Raw genomic sequence first — 20,820 nt, 5'->3', positions numbered from 1 at the left:
ATTCATGTTAGTGTGTATATTCAGACATATTCAGACATTTAACCACCCTCAATACTTAGTAAACTTGACCTTTGGCTCTGTACTTGGTCTGCTCTTTCTCCCCTCTGCACCAAACCTCCTTGCCTAAAATATCAGAGCTACTTGTGTAGCTTGTAGATCTACCTGTGGCACATTTCAACAACGAGGCAATTCAATGTGCTTCACACAGAACATCAAGCAAAGAAACACAATGATACCATTTAAAATGACAGTAGGATTCATTAAACAAAGTAAACATTATTAGATACAGTTACAGTGCAGAGGAGAAAAGAAAAAAAAAGAGAATAAAAAATAACTCAATCAAAGGCAGTGGCAAGATCTGCAAACTATTTTTGTTTAATGTAAATACAAATAAAAAAGGTTGGAGACCCCCCTGTAGTAAATGTGAGGACCCCCTGGGGGTCCCTGGCCCCCTGTTGAAGACCCCAGCACTAGAGGATGAACTGAGAAAGGTTTGGTTCATCTGATTATCACATTTCTATAAGAGAAATATAATATCATTTGCTGTGTCCAAAACCTTTTATTATTATTATTATTCATATTATTATCATTATTATTATTGTTATTTTACTCAAGCACAATGAGAATAGATGGACTTTTACTTGTAACACAGTAGGCTATTTTTACATTATCGCTATTTTTACTTCAATAAAAAAGTTTATAATTGAATTAGTCCTACTGGTCATCACATATTGGATCATTGGCTCAGGAATAATAATAATATAATAAGGAAGGTGACAGAAACAAAAAATCTCCATGAATTCAAGGCTTCATGAGGTGAACTATTGATAAGAAAAAAAGGTATAATTTGTTTTATGGTGAACTATTCCTTTAATGGTTTTGTTCTCCTGAAGCTGATTGAAAGTGTTCTGTAGGTGGAGGTGTAACTCCACTAGGTACCAGTAGGTGGAACTATACTCCAGTGGTGGAAAGTAACGAAGTACATTTACTGTACTTCAGAATCAGAATCAGAATCAGAATCAGTTTTATTGTCACATCACAGGTTTACAAGGTAAAAAAGTGGGTGAAATTCTTTTTTGTACATCGTTCCCATCGCAACGTTAGTTTCCATAGAAAGAAGAGGGGGGGGGGAGAAGAAGAGGGTGGGGGGCAGGTGGGAAGGAGATCAAAAACAAGAGAGCAACAGAAGGCCAGACAAGAGTAAGTACTATTATGAGGTATTTATAGGCTACTTTACTTGAGTATTTCCAATTTCCAGTACTTTCACTTCTACTCCACTACATCTCAGAGGCAAATATTGTACTTCTACTCCACTACAATTATTTGAAAACTTTTGTTAATATAGTTACTTTGCAGATATAATGTATTACATTCTAAAACATATATCAACCACTTTAGCCCTATTTTATACCTAGGCTATTTGAAAATAGCAGATCTACAAGCTCACAATGCGACGCGTTGTGAGCTTGTAGATCTGCTATTTTTAGCACGTTTTAGCACTTTTAGTTTTGGTGCTTTAAGTACATTTTGATACCAATACTTGTGTACTTTTACTCAAGTAAAGTTTGAATTCTGGACTTTTACTTGTACCAGAGTATTTCTATATTGCAGTATTATTGGTACTCTTACTTAAGTAAAGAATTTGAGTACTTTTTCCACCACTGCATGTGTGTGTGTGCGTGTGTGTGTACGTGCGTGCTTGCGTGCGTGCGTGCGTGTGAGTGTGTGTGTGTGTGTGTGTGTGTGTGTGTGCGGACTGTGACTCCACACAGGCAGGGGCGCTGACTTTTGTGCGCGACCATGGGGGCTGAACTTGACCACCACTCGCCCCCCCCCCCCCCCCCCTTCCCCCCCGCCCCCCCCCCCCTCCACCCACTGCGTCGCGGGCATGTAGGCGCGCGAAGCGCGCGCGATTTTTTTTGCTTAATTAATTCATTAAATGACCATAAAACAACATTAACAACACTCTACCCATCCTTCAGTGTGTCCCATCCTCAAATGTTTTACTTAAATAAAAGTACTTATTTTAGTAGTAGCCTATAGTTACTACTCCACTACATATAGACAAATATTGTACTTTTACTCCACTACAATTATTTGATAACTTTATTTACTATAGTTACTTTGTAGATTTTGATTATTATTATTATTACAAAACCACTTATACAGTATATACTTTGGCAATTTGAAAATAGCAGATTTGCGATGCGTTGTGAGCTTGTAGATCTGCTATTTTCAAAGAATTTGTATACATTTTACACGTTTGAAAACTTGTGAAATGGGACCTTCTGCATAATGAGTACTTTTACTTTTGGTACTTTAAATACATTTTGATACCAATACTTTTCTACTTTTACTCAAGTACATTTTGAATACCTTACTTTTACTTGTAATAGAGTATTTTTACACCGCAGAATTTATACTTTTGTTTAAGTAAAACATTTTAGTACTTTTTCCACCACTGGTGAGTGCATGCAGTGAGTGACTGTTCACACAGGACGAGGGAGTCAAGGGACACAGCATAGCGACCCTTCATTTCAATAAGGGCACACGGCAGAGCCAAAACCTGCAGAACATGTTTAGCACACAGCCATAGCCATGGTTCACATGACGCTTGGTGCCGAGTCCCCCTGGTCTAAACAAGTTGTGTTCGATTTTTCGAGCCGCAATAGCCCCGCCCCCCCCCGCCGCGAGCCGTTTCTCTGTCTGGGCTATTGTTCTAGGTGTCAACGGCGCGTTAACACCTATCTGCGCCCCGCTATAGTAATGGTAATAGTAATGGTACTGTATGTTTGAGCCTGACATCTGAGATTCATGAGGGGGCTGACCAATTGACTGTGGGGGCGCTAGCCCCGACGCCCCCACGTCATCGGCGCCCCTGCACACAGGTGCGGATGATGATGATCAGTGTTGATTGAGAACAAAGTGTCAATTCACTCTGCAGGTTGAACATCCGGTCTGAAACGGAAACGGTGCGTTCACGTTTATAACGTGCTGCACACACCGGATCCAGTAGGCGGGGCTTTAGACCGGATGTGAATACGGGTTTAAATAGGACGCAGGCGCACCACGGCTGGTTTGAATAGTTTGGTTTGCAATGCGCCACGCCCCTCTGTAGAAGGTAAAACTAATGTTTGATTTATAGCAATATGACACGTTTTTATCCACCAATATTTAACACCATTATTATTTAAGCGTTCAAGGTGTTCTAGGACTGTGAGTTATTATGACACCAAATGGACAAATGTGTGAAATATCGTGTTTTATAACCGAGGGAGAAAATGCATCAAACTAGTCATTTTTATCGAGTCTTCACTTTTACTTCATAGATATAATTATGCAAATGTCTAAATCGATAAAATACATCTATGATAGTCTTGATCCAAGACTAGCATCAAACAAACACTTGTTCCAAATGATCGCAAATTCGCAACTAAATTGTCACCTCCAAAGTTTACACCTTAAACCACACTCACCGTGTGGGGGTTTGTAGATCTATTAACCTTGCCATACATTAATGTGCGTTTATAATCTACTTTTTAGCCTCGGATCAAGACGGTCAGGGATTGTATTAATGGTGATCTAGTCTGGTGTGTGTTTGTTAGTTTTAAACTGCTCATAAATCCCCATAATTTAACCCAATCCGACACATAAAGCGTTTCAACCCAAAGACACGGATGTTACCCGCTCATACGGGTCTGTTGTGTTCCGTAATATTACTTAAAGTTTAATAAAGATGTGTTTTAATCCCGTGTGTGTCTGAACGCCGTTCTATTTCCACGTTTACATGGAGTGTAATACCTGCGTTCACCTGCTGACACAGCGACACTTTACCAAATCGTTTGTAGTTCTGTGTTTAAGGCGCGTGCGTCTACATCCATGTATACATTGTAAATATAAAGTGATTATCTTAAAGCCACAGATGTTATCTGTACATACGGGGTGTTAGTGTTCAGTTAATGTTCAGTATAGTTTAATAAAGAAGTGTTTTAATCCCCTCTGTGGATGAACGTCATTGTTTTTCCTGGATTATATGGGGTGTAATACCGGCGTTCACCTGCTGCAACAGCGCCACTTACACCCATTGAATGATATATGCAGTGATGTTCAGACAGACCGGATTAAAACATTTATTAATTGAATAATGCGGAATATTACTGAACATAAAGGGTCCGTATGGTGGGATAACATCTGTGGCTTTGGGCTAAACACTTTATATTTAGATTAATATACATTCATCAAGATGTTTGAGACTATTTTTTTGGAGAGTGTTCAAGAATGTCATAGATGAGATCATAATAATAATAATGACATTTTATTTGTACAGCACTTTTCACATTTCATACTTTTCATAAATTATCTAGAACAAAACAAATGTAAAAGCCTAAGGATAGAGATTAAACTGAGCTAAATTGTAACATAAGATAAATAACACTCAGGCAGGAGAATAAGTAATCTAAACTAAATATCCATATCAAAATCGATAAGAAGAAATGTGAGTCTTGATCTAATGCTAAATTAAACTATAATATGGTCTCTATCGGGAGGAAACCTCAGAATGTCCAAAACTGTTATTTTTCAGGATTCAAAAATGGCAAAAGTATCAGATCTACAAGCTCAAAACATGTTGCTTTGTGCGTTTCAAGCTTGTAGATCTGCTACTGTTGATGCTTTTATGTGACGCTGTAGTTTGATCAAATAGGACGAGAGGTTTTCCAATTAAAAAATAATTAAGATTTCCAATTCCAAAATAGCAAAAATGGCGGATCTACAAGCTCTGAGCTTGAAAGGGTCTACACCATGAATTTCATTTTTTTTTTGTTTTTTAGTATTTTTTGGGCTCCCCAGTGTCTCTTGTACCCCAAAAAAATTTTTGGATTAACATTCACTCATTCATTCTCATTTCAGAGATTTTCAGAATGGGCGTGTCTGAACAGGCCATTTCAGAATGGCAATGCAAGTGACATCACTTGCATTGCCATTGCATTGATGCTGGCCAGACAGAATTGCTCAGTAGCCCCCCCCTGCCCAAGAGGACGTTTTGGTATTGCAGCTGAAAGTGCTGTATAAGCCAGAGACAATTGACTTGGGATGAGTATATCTGAGTGATGATTTAGGCTCAAACCTTTTGAAAAAGGTTTGAGGGACATACACCATATGATATTAAATATCAAATATTTTTTTTAAATTCATGGTGTAGATCCTTTAAGATCAGCTATTTTTTCTACTTTTGTGTGACATACTAGAGTGAAAAATTAAATTTACAAAAAAGTAAAAAATAAGGGGATAAGAGGTTTCTGCCCGACACAACAATGTGTCCCTCTGGAGTGAGTGTGGAAATATAGTGGCCCTCTACACATCATCAAAGTTGCATCACCCCTGCAATTTTCTATTATTATTGTTATTATTATACAATATATTAAATGTAATGTTGGTGTATATCTGTGTCTTGCAGGTTAATCATGTGGTGACCTTCTGCAGAGTGGACTAAATCTACTTCATACAGTGAGTTAAAAACGCTGAGTCATGGCTTCTAGCTATGACTCAGCGTTTGACTCGCTGTATGAGTTCTACAGTGAAGGTCCTGGATGGATGGAGTCATCAGCAGATAGCTGGTAATAGAGTGTCTGTAACTCAGGACAAGGGGCTTGAAGATGGAACCTCGATGGAGTCGACGCAGCAACGAGCCCTGAGAGCTGAAACGTATAACGGTGCCAACGAACGCTCTCCGTCCGAGATACAAGGCGTACGGTGCTCGGGACATGGTGCCATACAACCTACGCGGCTCTATTAATACCAGCTATCTTCAACCACGCGGCGGAAGACCTCACACGGTACGTACCTGGATCACACCTGGCCAGCAGTGGTGGAAAGTAACTAGGTGCATTTACTTAAGTGCTGTATTAAGTACAATTTCAAGGGATTTATACTTTACTTGAGTATTTCCAAATTTCCGTACTTTTACTTCTACTCCACTACATCTAGCCTAGGATCCAAATATTGTACTTCTACTGATTATTATTACAAAACGCACATTAACCACTTCAGCCCTATATACATTTCGGCCATTTGAAAATAGCCGATCTACAAGCTCACAATGTGTCGCGATGCGACACATTGTGAGCTTGTAGATCTGCTATTTTCAAAAGATTTTAATATATTTTGAGAACTTGTGAAACGGGATATTCTACATAATGGGTACTTTTTTATTTTTGGTACTTTAAGTACATTTTGATACCAGTACCTTTGTACTTTTACTCAAGTGAATTTTGAATTCCGGACTTTTACTTGTAACAGAGTATTTCTACATTGCAGTAGTGATACTTTTACTTAAGTAAAAACAAATCAGTATTTTTTCCTCCACTGCTGGCCATTATAAACCAGGGCTGTGTCACCATTACAAAATGGAAGTTGACGATTCATTGTCACATAAATGATTGCGATCAAAGATATAGTTGTGTTTGACGTTGAGCATTGGAACATTATGAATACAAATGTCATTTATTTTTGGCTTTTAGGGCTTCGTAAACAAAAGTTGCACAAGGCAGATATGACAAATAATATACATCATTTAATTACAAAAAATACATTCATAGTGGGATTAGCCGAGTGGAAATAGCCAATCTACAAGCTCAAAACGTGTCGCATCGCAACACGTTTTGAGTTTGTAGATCTGCTATTTCCACAATATTTTAAAAATGTTTGAAAATATCTGAACATTTTTAACATGGTAATGATCAGGACGATCATGACGATTATGCAAAACAATATTACAATTATCTCAAATAATTGCAATTAGGCGATTATGTAACAATTGTGACGGGTCTCGTATAAACCCTAGGGTTTATACTCAGGGTAATGATGACTGGTATCAGACCACACTTTGAGAGCCACTGGTCTAGCGGCTGAGAGCTGAACCAAGACGTCTGTGGTTTTATTTTCAAGCCGAATCCCAACCCTCAACATTCTGCCTCCTCCAGTGTTATGGAGAAATTGGTGACCTGACAAAAGATGTGTCCATCTTGTGGACTTCACATCATGCCAAACATCCAATGTAAATCACTGCTGTTAGTTTATGCACGGAGTTGCTCTGTTTATTAACAAAACAGTTATTTACATTTGGACATGATGATGTTTTTGTGAAGTCCACGAGATGGTTGCATGTTTTCTGAAGGTCACCAATTTCACTGTAACACGCACCACCATGCTGTATTTAGGAGGCACAAACTGGAGTTTTGGAATCAGCGGCCATATTGGAAATAAATTGGGCCTCTTCCTCACTTCCCTTCACAGGTGTTACCAATGATTGTAATGAAGGCTCTGTTCCAAATGGCCTCTTCCGGGTGTGTAACTCAACAAATTACAGGTTCAATTTGATTCCATTTGTACTCTCTCAGAGTTATGGGGGTCCTTTGAGAACCACTGTGCTACACTAAATAGAACAGAGCCTTCATTAGTATCATTGGTAACACATGTGAAGGAAGTAAGGAAGAGGCCCAATCCTTGGCCAACTGAATATTCATTTGGGGGTCCTTGATATGAAAACTTTTGAGAGCCAGTGTCTTTAGTTGTTTCTGGAACTTGATGAAATGATAAACATTGTAGACTTTACTTGAACATGGTGTTTGATACAGGAACAGACGGCAAGTACCTCTATGTTAAAATGGCTATTTTTCTCCCAAAATCTAAAACAAATGAAGAATTAGCCAAATGGTGTTAAAGGGATAGTTCAACCCCAAAATGACTTATTTTTCCTATGGATTAGTCACCCCATGGAGACTTGCATGAATTCATGGATATGTTTTTGTTTTTGTCTCATTCCTAAACCAATAATTTGATGACCGGCAGCGGTTCCGGTAGGAGACACAAAGAGTCTCCTTTGTCTCCCCTACCGGAACCGCTGCCTACCAGTCCATAATTCAAGTCTCTATGGGGTGACTAATCCATAGACTAAATAAGTTTTTGGGTGAACTATTTTAAGTAATGTAAAGTATACATGTGAACATGTACGGTACATCATTATCAGACCTAAATGTACCTTCAACTTATTGTTTTATGCCCCCCAATTTTCAAACATGTTCATAAAATGGAGGAAATAGCAGATCTACAAGCTCACAACACGTCGCGATCGCGACGTGTTGTGAGCTTGTAGATCTGCTATTTATGTAAAAAAATATTAAACATTAGAAAGTCAAGTCAGGTAATATGGCATTCAATTAATCAATTAATTCAGTTATTTGTTATATCTGCCCTGTTTACGAAGCATAAAAGCCAGCCAAAAATGTCTTTTTTAATTATGTTCAATGCCAAACAAACATCGCAATTATGTGTGACAATTACTCAAGTAAAATGTCATAATGTGACACAGCCTGTCAGTGACCAGCTTATGGCTCTACAGACATCATAGCTTCCAAAATGTCACCCTGTAGGGCCGGCACAACTCAACCTTTTTGTTTTCTTTTTTTGTGTCTTTACAGAACATGAAGATGACAAGAAGAAGACGTCTGTGAGGTAGGAACTCTTATGCTGCTGCTGCTTGGTGTGTCAGTGCAGTGAAGATGGCAGGAAGGTAGGAACCTTTAGATTTCAGCTGCTGCTTGTTAAGGGGGCTACATGCTACATGCTACCGTACCATGTATGTCGTCATTCGCGTCGTCTATCGTATCGTTTCACGTCATTTGTGGATAAAGCTTCATCACGTCGGTCCACATCACATGTTTCCTGTATGTGATGTGGATTTATGTGATTTATTTATAGTTTCATGTAATTTGCGGATAAAGCTTTGGTCACGTCGGTCCACATCACATACGACCATATGTGGTCGTAACTTCTCCTCTTTTCTCTTTATTCTTTGCTTTAATAAAGCAATAACAAAAGTATTTGTTTTTATTTACTAATGTGTCTGAGCTATTGAGTTTCTTGTGTCTCAGAAAAACACTTTCGTATTTCTTTCTTCTTGCCTGTCTTTTGCACTAGTTCTAAACTAGTGGTTTGTGTGTGTGTACACATGTATGTGATGTGGAGGTATGTGACTTATGTCTGGTATCATTATGGTAGCATGTAGCATGTAGCCCCATTAACACTGTGTTTACAGCCATCTGTGCTGTACGTCTGTGCAAACCAGTGGTGGAAAAAGTACTCGCATTTTTTACTTAAGTAAAAGTATCAATACTGTAATGTAGAAATACTCGAGTACAAGTCTGGTATTCAAAATATACTTAAGTAAAAGTACAAAAGTATTGACATCAAAATATACATAAAGTGTCAAAAGTAGAAGTAAAAATCTTTTGAAAATAGCAGATCTACAAGCTCACAACCGCGTTGTGAGCTTGTAGATCTGCTATTTTCAAATAGCCGAAAGTACAGTACTTGAGTAAATGTACTTAGTTACTTTCCACCACAGGTGAAAACTAACAGAGAAATCAAATGATGTCCGTCGTGTCATTTGCTTCTTTCTTAGTGTTTTTTTTCTCATTTGCTGCTGTCTGCGTTGTGGCTGCTGTTGAAGGTAAGTGATAGTAGTGACACGGTCTATCATTGGTTGTCGGGCAGAAACCTTGTATCTCCATATTTAAACATTATTTTTGTAAATACATTTCTTTACTTGGTCATACTACAGTGTCACACACTAAAGCAGTACAAACAGCCGATCTACAAGCTCACAATGCAAAGATCATGATAATTACATTGGATCCATTGGAACACATCAGGTTCTTCTTTGTGTCCATTTAAAAAGTAACAGTTTTGGACATACAAGGTTTCTACCTGACCTCCATACTTTACCTTCCCCTCTTTTCTCTTTATTATTTGCTTTAATAAAGTTATTCGTTTTTTGTTTTCGTGTGTCTTTGAGTACTCAGAATAACAATCTTTATAAAGTCTATTTCTTTCTTCTTGCCTGTCTATTGCACTAGTTCTTCACTAGTGGTTTTTGTGTACAAATGGACCCGTCACTGGTCCATTTGGTTCCATTTGTAGTACTGACAGTATACGTATACTAGGGTGTTTATTTAGTGACAGGGTACCGTATATGTAGGCCCACGCTAAGCTGTATAATAGTGACAGGGTACAGTATACGTATACTAGGTTGTATAATATAGTGACAGGGTACAGTATACGTATACTAGGTTGTATAATATAGTGACGGGGTACAGTATACTTATACTAGGTTGTATAATATAGTGACAGGGTACAGTATACTTATACTAGGTTGTATAATATAGTGACGGGGTACAGTATACTTATACTAGGTTGTATAATATAGTGACGGGGTACAGTATACGTATACTAGTTTGTATAATATAGTGACGGGGTACAGTATACGTATACTAGGTTGTATAATATAGTGACAGGGTACAGTATACGTATACTAGGTTGTATAATATAGTGACAGGGTACAGTATACGTATACTAGGTTGTATAATATAGTGACAGGGTACAGTATACGTATACTAGGTTGTATAATATAGTGACAGGGTACAGTATACGTATACTAGGTTGTATAATATAGTGACAGGGTACAGTATACGTATACTAGGTTGTATAATATAGTGACAGGGTACAGTATACGTATACTAGGTTGTATAATATAGTGACAGGGTACAGTATACGTATACTAGGTTGTATAATATAGTGACAGGGTACAGTATATGTGGCTCTTGGTCACATGGCAAACTCACATAGTTGAACCTATTTGTGCTTTAGCTATTTTGATAAAGTTCAAACTATAGCTTTTTTGCCCTGTCATAGTATCAAGTAAACATATTTAGTTTTAGTTTTAAAGCTAAAAATCAGCGTCCTTCGCGTAGCGCCGCTTGCGTTGCGTCATCTAACGGGTGGCGGGCCAACGTTTTGCGTCGTTTGCGTTCAATGCCCGTCATTTGTGAAGAACATTAAGTAAGACAGGACTGGACCGGTGTTTTTATTATTGGGTGACGGACAACATTTGTCATTTATGTCTCGTATCATTTTGCGTCATTTGCGTTGCGTAATTTGATTTGCGTCGTGTCTCAGGATTTCACGTCCGTCATGTGCAGGTAAGTCTTCATCACGTCAGCCCACATCACATAAGACCATGGTGTAGTGTAGTGTAGTATGTGATGTGGATTTATGTGATGTATTTGTTGTGTCATTTCACAACATATGCGCGTAAAGCTTCATATTTGATTTGCTTCGTGTCTTCGTGCAGGTAAGGCTGCATCACGTCAGCCCACATCACATATGACCATACAGGGCCATATGTGATGTGGAGTGATGTATGTGTTGTGTCATTTCACAACATATGCGGGTAAAGCTTCACCACGTTGGCTCACATCATCACATATGAACATATGTGGAGGTATGTGATGCATGTCGTCTTTGCGTCGTGTGTCGTTTCACGTCATTTGATACGCGTTGTAACGTTTCAGGTTATTTGCGCGGGTAAAGCTTCATCACGTCAGGCCACATCACATTACTGGTCGTATGTGATGTGGATTTATGTGATTTTGAGATTTATTTCACGACATTTGCGGATAGCTTGTCATTCACATCAGTCGGCAATTGTTTCTTTCAGGCGAGGTACATGCCATTGTTTAGGTCCGAACAGGAAGAGATGTAGGGCTATCATTCATTTCATATATGCATTTAATCACTTTGGTTATTCCTGTTGCTTGTGTTGTATGCTGTGTACCAATGTCATTCATGCTGTTGCTGTATTGCTGACAAATATTGGCACAATTGATTTTGGGTCGCGTCATTTGCGGATAAAACTTCTACATCACATATGACCAGTATGTGATGTGAAGGTGTGTGACGCATGTCGGCATGTGCATCACGTATAGTTACTCGTTATTTGCGCGGTCATTTGCGAGTAAAGCTTCATCACGTCAATCCACATCACATAATAATAATAGAAATAAAAAATAATGATATAATATATTAAAAAACAATATCATAATATAAACGATACATACGACCATATGACCAGTATGTGATGTGGACTTGTGTGATTTATTTATCGTTTCACGTGTTTTGTGGACAATGCTCGTCATTTGGCAGAAGAATAATGAAGTAAATGGACTGATGCTGGACTGAGACGATGCAGAGAACATGAAGCAAAGAATGAACGTCATTCAGCCTCGTGTCATTTATGTCAATCGTCCACAAATGACGTGAATTATGAGTCTCTCTATCTCTCTCTCTTATCTCTATCCCCCCCCCAGGTGAGTAGGTTGGCACATTATAAAGTGCTTTGGTTAAAGGTACTACAGATAAATGCACCATTTAAATTGTAAACTTTGAATTGAACTCATCAGCTAGCAGCCACTGTGACACTGTAAGAGGCAGTTCAGTCACTGTAGACTGTACTACTTCTGGAAAGTAAAATAAACAATTCATAACTGTGTGATTGCATTTTAAACATTACAGTCATAACTGTGTGATTGCATTCTAAACATTAATAACTGTGATTGCATTCTAAACATTATTCATAACTGTGATTGCATTCTAAACATTATTCATAACTGTGATTGCGTTCTAAACATTAGTCATAACTGTGATTGCGTTCTAAACATTAGTCATAACTGTGATTGCATTCTAAACATTATTCATAACTGTGATTGCATTCTAAACATTAGTCATAACTGTGTTTGCATTCTAAACATGACATTCTAAACGTCATAACTGATGTCATTCAAAATTTGTAAGCTCTATATTTAACTGCTACCAGGCATTGTGCCACTGCAGAGGTTCCCAAACCTTTTAGCTCGGGACCCAAACTAGTGAAAATAATAGATTTGCAAGCTCACAACGAGCTAGTAAATCTATTTTCACAACCTATTTTTTTTTGTTTCTAATTTATTGCTTAGATTTATTTTGTTTTCATGAAATAGCACATGTTCTATTTTTGCTTCTTATATGTACTTTTAATTAATTTTAATTGAACTATTTGACCCCAGGAAGAACAGTCACTAATGAATCTGGATCTGAAATTAACAATAAACAAACATTGGCAAAAACACACTGGGATGTAAACATTTCAGTGTAAAGAGTATCATAACCTTTTAGCTCGAGACCCAAAAGAGAAATGTGATGTCTCCCTGGGACCTAGTGAAAATAACAGATATACACGCTTGGCTTGTAGATCTGTTATTTTTAATATTTTAAACAATTTCTTTGATTTTTGTTTTTAAATGTATGAGGTTCTTTTGAGAAACCTTATTTCTGTAAAAGTACAGAAATAGTTTTTCAAAATGTTTTATTATTTTATAAAACTATTTTATAACCCCAACCTTTATTTAAGTTTTTAGGAAACTAAAGGGAAAAAGAGGAATATTTACTGACTGTAGCTGGTCTCAAAAACAAAGCAAAACTGGCAGAAATAAAGACTCACTCCACAAAAACCTTAAGGAAAACTCCTTAGACGTAGACCAAGACAATCTATTTTTGTTTTATTTGTTTCATGCTCATAAAGTGAAAAGTGCAGCAACACACATTTAGGTCATAGGACCATCGTCAGTGCTATATCATCAGATCTAATCATTTGCGGTTAAAGCTTCATCACGTCAGTCCACATCACATATGACCATAGTGTATGTGTGGTGTAGTGTAGTGTAGTGTAGTATGTGATGTGGACTTATGTCTGGTATCATTTCGCGTAATTTGATTTGCGTCTCGTCTTATCATTTCACGTTACTTAAGTCATTTGCAGGTAAGTCTTCATCACGTCAGTCCACATCACATATGACCATAGGCCCTGTATGTGATGTGGATTTATGTGTTGTCATTTGCGGGTAAAGCTTATTATTCACGGCGGTCAATAGGCGAGGCACTGACGATGGTCCTTTGACCAAACGTTTGTTGTTGCACTTTTCACTTTTAGCACTTGGAGCTCTTTATGAGCATGACAGAAATAAACACTAATATATTTTTCTTAGTCTGTCTAAGGAGTTTTTCTTAAGGTTTTTGTGGAGTGAGTCTTTTCTTCAACCGGTTTTCCTTTTGTATAAAGATGTTAACATGGCTACCCATTTATGGCCTGAAAATGATAACATTATTACAATTAAAAAAAAAATGTTGGAGTCAAGATTTTATTTCACACTTGTGAGTTCTGAGGATATTTTAGTTTTTTGATAAAAAAATATGATCTATATATGGTTTACCCGATTAAAAGCATTATCGGGTTTTTATTAAAACAAAGTAAAACAATTTCCGCAGAGCTTTAAAAGTGTTGAATAAAATATAGTTCCTCTAAAAATGATCTTAATTGTGAAACTTAATTAAATGTTGCTCATGTACAGAGGGTTAATGGATAGGGTTATGTTTTTATCTGCCGTAGTTGTAGATCCTTGAAATGTGTAAATCAGTGCTTCTCAACCATATTCTGGATCTGACCATTTAACATGGCAGCCGTGTTAAGTGGACAGATGGGTGGGCCTTTTCAGAGCCTGCTTTAAAGACCAATCAATCCATTGGAACTAACTTAGTATACTAAGTTATTTATTTGGTATCACTTTTTTTGTATTAAATCTTAATGTTTTTGCCAATTATTTAGGCAGAGAACCACTGGTTTAATGTACGTTGTAAGTTAAACAAATGAGAAATAAATAAATGCTAATAGATGTTCACTCTATTTTCTTTTCTTTATGGAATTTCTTATTTAGCATTTTCTTAAATTACATTCTTTTGAATGTTTTTGATTATTTTCGTGACATTGATCTTGTAGATCGGCTATTTTCACTTTTTTATAATGTTTTTTGGACATCAACAATATTCCAATATGTCATTTCTGCCTCCATGCAGAACAAACCGATGTCATTCTCAAATGTATTTAATACATTACAATGTTCAATGAACTGTAATCCACCGGCCAATCACCTGCTGGAAGCTTTGATTGAATACTTTATTAACAGGTTGGGGGGGAGCGGTTATTTACTCATGACCCAAGAAAATGTGTCCACGGCCCATAACTTGGGAAACAGTGGACCAGGGTCCATTTGGTTCCATTTGTTGCCTTAAATGTATGAGGTTCTTTGAAAAAAAAACGTTTTATTGCGAACGCGGAAGGAGGCGGGGTGAAGCCGCGCCTCCGACCAAGTGGAGCTTACTATGTAACCGTGCTTGGGTTGTGTGTGTGTCTGTCCGTGTGTCTGTGTTCACGCTCTCGTTGGCTCGCGCCCCCATGTGACTCAAAACTCCGTGCTGAAATGCCAGCAGCTGCACTGCCTGTCAACAGCCGCCAGAGTGCGCCAGAGTGCACTACTACAGTGTGGTTGAAATATAGCAGCCACAGTCGATCTGCGTTCGCTTCCAGCTCTGTTCGCTTCCCGCTCTGTAGCAATAATTACTATCAAAATATAGTACTTTAACCTTTTTAACAAAAGAATAATCACTTACCCTACTTTTAATTGTAGGAAACTAAAAGGAAAGAGGAATATTTACTGACTGTAAGCTGGTCTCCAAAAAAAGCAAAACTGGCAGAAAAAAAGACTCCCTCCTCAAACTCCTTAGACGGAGACTAAGAAAAGCTATTTTTGTTTTATTTGTTTCATGTTCATAAAGGCTCCAAGTGCTCCAAGTGAAAAGTGCAGCAACACACATTTAGGTCATAGGACCATCGTCAGTGCTATATCATCAGATCTAATCATTTGCGGTTAAAGCTTCATTACGTCAGTCCACATCACATATGACCATAGTGTATGTGTGGTGTAGTGTAGTGTAGTGTAGTATGTGATGTGGACTTATGTCTGGTATCATTTCGCGTTGATTTGCGTCTCGTCTTATCATTTCACGTCACTTAAGTCATTTGCAGGTAAGTCTTCATCACGTCAGTCCACATCACATATGACCATAGGCCCTGTATGTGATGTGTATTTATGTGTTGTCATTTGCGGGTAAAGCTTAATTATTCGCGCCGGTCAATAGGCGAGGCACTGACGATGGTCCTTTGACCCAAACGTTTGCTGCTGCACTTTTCACTTTTAGCACTTGGAGCTCTTTATGAGCATGACAAAATAAAACGCTAATATATTTTCTTAGTCTGTCTAAGGAGCTTTCCTTTAAGGTTTTTGTGGAGTGAAAACATACCTATTTATGTTCTGTTCATGAATTTTCCATAGCCAGTCCTTTGGGATCAATATAAGTAGGACAAAAGGCTGTTTGTTTTGTCAGGACTTGTCCTTTAAAGTTAAGTGGTTAAACTAAATTGGTGAATGGATGAACTGTGACGGGATAGATGAGGGAGGTCAGCAAGATTATTTTTTTGTTGCAAATATTAATTTGAATATCTGTTAATTTATTGTATCTATCTGTATTTTGTTTCGTTTTTTTTCCTTTTTTATTGTTGTACTGTTGGGTAATTATTGACATGTATTTTGTGCTATTGTTTCCCTGTTTTCTTCTTGGTCGTCATGACTTCATAGGCCTGTCAAAATTACATAATAGCATTGGAAATTATGTAATATTTGCACAAAACATTTTCTTCCAATTCCTGTATTTTAATGTGATGTTCTTTTTATTTAAATTGTATGTATTTATTTATTGTATTTTTTTTTATATAAAAGTCGCTATATCACTAAACATTACCATATCTAATCTCAATAGGCTCATTATCTGTAACTGTGCTGCTTCAGGAATTCTATGTGACCAACGGCGTAATGCTCTGCAGCAGCAGAGTGTTTTCAGTGTAACTAACCAGCTCATCATTGATGTAATCTGGAGACTCACCTCAGCCGATGGGCTCATTTGTTGACCTGGCATCAGTGGTGGAAAAAGTACTCAAATGTTTTACTTAAGTAAAAGTATCAATACTGCAATATAGAAATACTCTGGTAAAGGTAAAAGTCCAGAATTCAAAATGTACTTGAGTAAAAAACAACAAAAGTACTGGCATCAAAATGTACTTATAGTACCAAAAGTAAAAGTACTCATTATGCAGAATGTCCCATTTCAAGTTTTCATATGTATGAAAATCTTTTGAAAATAGCAGATCTACAAGCTCACAATGCGTCGCGATGCGACACATTTTGATCTTGTAGATCTGCCATTTTCAAATAGCCAAAGTTTAAATGGGGTTAATGTTTGTGTGTATATGTTTTGTAGTAATCAAAATCTACAAAATAGAGTACAAGTAATAGTACTGAAAATCGGAAATACTCCAGTAAACAAAAAATACCTCAGATGCTGGGTTCATTTGTTGACCTGGCATCCTGTAGTTTCTATGTACAGATTATTATTTTTTATTATACTGTTTAGACCAGGGGTCTTCAACCTTTTCAGGTCAGGGACCCCCAAACTGATGGGGTGATGGAGCAGGGACCCCCTACCTCGTAGGGTAGGGGGTAGGCCACCACATATATCGTATATTTATGTATAAAATTGTGTTTTATATGTATAAACATGAACAAATGGTTGCCTGGAGCCTGCTCCTACCCACAGGTTGTCTCAGTAGTTGTGCAAAAGACCTTTTCTTTCTCTACAAAATATGTATAAACGTACCATGTTGTTGTGCATTCAATACTAAGCTATTCAAATATGTTTAAAGACATATTGACATTTTTGGGGAAAAAATAACAAAATGTTTTAAAACTTATTTGTATTTTTTATCAAACAACAATTTTGCGGACCCCCTGCAGTACCTCTGTGGACCCCCTAGGGGTCGCGGACCCCCTGTTGAAGACCTCTGGTTTAGACTGATGCTAGGTTCTTGGTTTACCTGTGATCCTACCTTGTTTATTTTAAGTCACTCTGGATAAAGAGTATTTCAGTCAGACAACTCTTAGATTGGATTAGAATATATATTTATTAGCAATATATATTTGCAAGCTTGAGCATGGTATAGAAAACAAGAGGAAGCATAGTTTGGCGTCAGGCCTCTGAATCCATTCATTCCCTGTAAGGATAACATTTTAATGAATGTTACATGCCAATTAGCATTTACAGGGAATGAATTAAACCCCCAAGGGGATCTAGAAACAGAGCCTACAGGTGGATGCCGGGGAGGCGGGTGGGATGACTTCATGGGCGGCAGCAGGTAAGCAGCGAACGGCGGTAGCAGGATCTCAGCAAACAGCAGCAGCAGTAGCGACACACATCAGCTCAGCAAGACAGGGCAGCCAGAGTGAGCAGGTAACAGCGCAGTACCTATAACCACCCGATCAGGAGGAAAGTGCATGTGACTAGTCACCTGATCGGTTGCCCCAATCCCTTAAGTTGCCTGGCCTGAACTAGCTCCGTAAACTGCGCCTCATTTCAGTCAGACAACTCTTAGATTGGATTAGAATATATATTTATTAGCAATATATATTTGCAAGCTTGAGCATGGTATAGAAAACAAGAGGAAGCATAGTTTGGCGTCAGGCCTCTGAATCCATTCAGTCCCTGTAAGGATAACATTTTAATGAATGTTACATGCCAATTAGCATTTACAGGGAATGAATTAAACCCCCAAAACAGCAAGAACCCCCAAAACGGCTTGGGAGCACAGAGGCTGACGCCAGACCAACCATCTGTGAGAATGGTGGAGCTCCATGAACTTGTTTCTTACTAACATGATAGTGTTCCTCAACTTTTAATTTTTTAAGTTTAACTTAAACAAATGCAGCATGCAACCATGTGTTCAACAAGCCTGATGAATCCAGGTACCGGTTGATTCCTGAACCCAGGAGTCCTAGACGGTATCCTAACACTACGGTGTCCACTGCTGCGCCGCACCACGAGTAGGATTCGTAAAGGACATTCTATATTTATTTCTTTTTCAAAGAAATCTGCTATATATATACGTATATATATAAATGAGATCATCCTATGATGAATGATAACTATTGTTTATCATCCATAATAAATAAAGTGTACTGACTATGTGTGTAAAGACGTGCTGTCTTTACTTAACATCTGAATCAGTACCCAACGATACCTGAGCAGCAATTACTAATAGACTGAGCTTGATATGATTAGCCTGACTACATAGCCATAGGAAAACTTTTTAGCGCTATAGGAATAAACCAACATTTTTTAGCACCATGACATCACCACTAAACTAAATCCCCAGCAATCCACCCGAGTTGTAATTAAAGCGTCAATAATACGCAAGCAGCATTTATTGAATTAGCGATAGAACAGCGTGAGCACTCATACTCATGAGCTTTTAGCCTGCAGAATGTAATCCTTAACCAATATCTACGTAAGCTCCTGAGGACCATTGCCCCAGAGATTTAAGAAAAGCATAGACAAGCAGCGCTGTAGATGTAGCGGCATCAATACGGAGGTTGGAGAAAGCCCACAGCTTGAGCCGATCTCTCGCAGCTTGCAGTGAACCAGTTCAAGTTTAGGCCTACAGATGGAGAGACAAACACAATGTTATTGCAATTCTGGATTAGCCCGGCCATCCTATGACCAGTTTAACCCATTTTGGGTTCATGTTGCCATTTACCGTATAGCAACATGCATTTGTATTTTTTGAATAACTATTTGAAATTTTCCAGAACTTAGTCAAAATTTAGAAGGCGATTTTAGAATCGGCCTCGGTCTAAATTGGTTAAGCGCCCTGTGGCGCATATTAGCAATTAGCCTCATAGCAGTTGATGCAGAAAGAATACGGTATACAAGCTTAAATTATAGCTTGCAGAGCTTGACGCAGATTATTAGACATGTGAATAATGTTAGCTAACGCCGATATCCCTCTCCATCCATAGCCTAATAGATTTAGCACGAAATGCCATCTGTTGCAAGTCTGGATCGGCCCAACAGAGCCAGACGCCAGAGGGTTGGCAGAATTGATTTAGCAGAGTTTAGCAGCGAGGCTAGGCAGCTCAGTAGATGATGCAGCATAGGTGCCGAGAAGACATTGAGAAGCCCACATCTCAAGCAGCTCTCTCACGCTGCCTTGAGAGCCTTGTGCTGGCCCGCACAGTAGATGATGCAGCATAGTGCTGAGAACATTGAGAAGCCCACATCTCAAGCAGCTCTATCACGCTGCCTTGAGAGCTCACAGTGCCGCCAAGAGCGTAGGTAGCTCAACCTGGAATCTAGAACCAGAAGCAGAATTATTATTGCAATTTACCATGATAAGCCACCCTGGACGAGATGACGCCGTTATAGACCGCTGGGACAGGAATTTACTTCCTGAAGCCACTCACATAGCCACGGTGAATCGTGCGTGCTTCACTGTGGATGAGTGGGGACGCATGCTGCACGTCAATGCACGAGTGTGGCCTCAATCCTGACACAGTCAGTCGCACACCGCAAGCTGCTGGTTGCGCTGCAACACTCGTCACCAGTGATGAACACACCATGATGTGGTGCTAAATATGCCGTGAGCATCCCACTCTGGTGGATACAGCAGCGCCTCTTATACGGGGACAAATACTTCCAGTCACCCAGCTTTTGATAAGCATGAGACAAGCAAAGAGCTCATCAACATAGTGTAACTATTGATAACAGGAGCAGCCAGGATCGGAGTCCCTCTTTTATCCGTCCTGCGAGATATGTCGCGGCAAAATATATATATATATATATATATATATTTTTTTTTTTTTTTTTTTTAATTGATGCGCACCAGCCAACATGGACAAATGACTGATATCTTGACTCTACTGAAGCCCCACTATCTATCCTGTTGCAATAACTTAACTTCTGTAATCTTGATGCTCATGACAACATCACTTGGCAACCAACTCTCTATATACCATGTACCTCCCACATGGAAGCAAGCATGCAGTGTTTAGCTTGTGCTACGACAATCCAGCGCTATCTACATAAGTAAGCATGCTGAGTTTAGCTTGTGCTACAACCAATTTGATAGCTTTACGCATGGGAAGCAAAACATGCTGAATTAGCTTTTGC

The sequence above is a fragment of the Gymnoscopelus braueri genome, assembly GCF_963280865.1.
Source record: "Gymnoscopelus braueri genome assembly, chromosome: 1".
Taxonomy (NCBI): Eukaryota; Metazoa; Chordata; class Actinopteri; order Myctophiformes; family Myctophidae; genus Gymnoscopelus; species Gymnoscopelus braueri.
The sequence above is the reverse complement of the archived record's forward strand: the minus strand, read 5'-3'. Positions refer to the sequence as shown.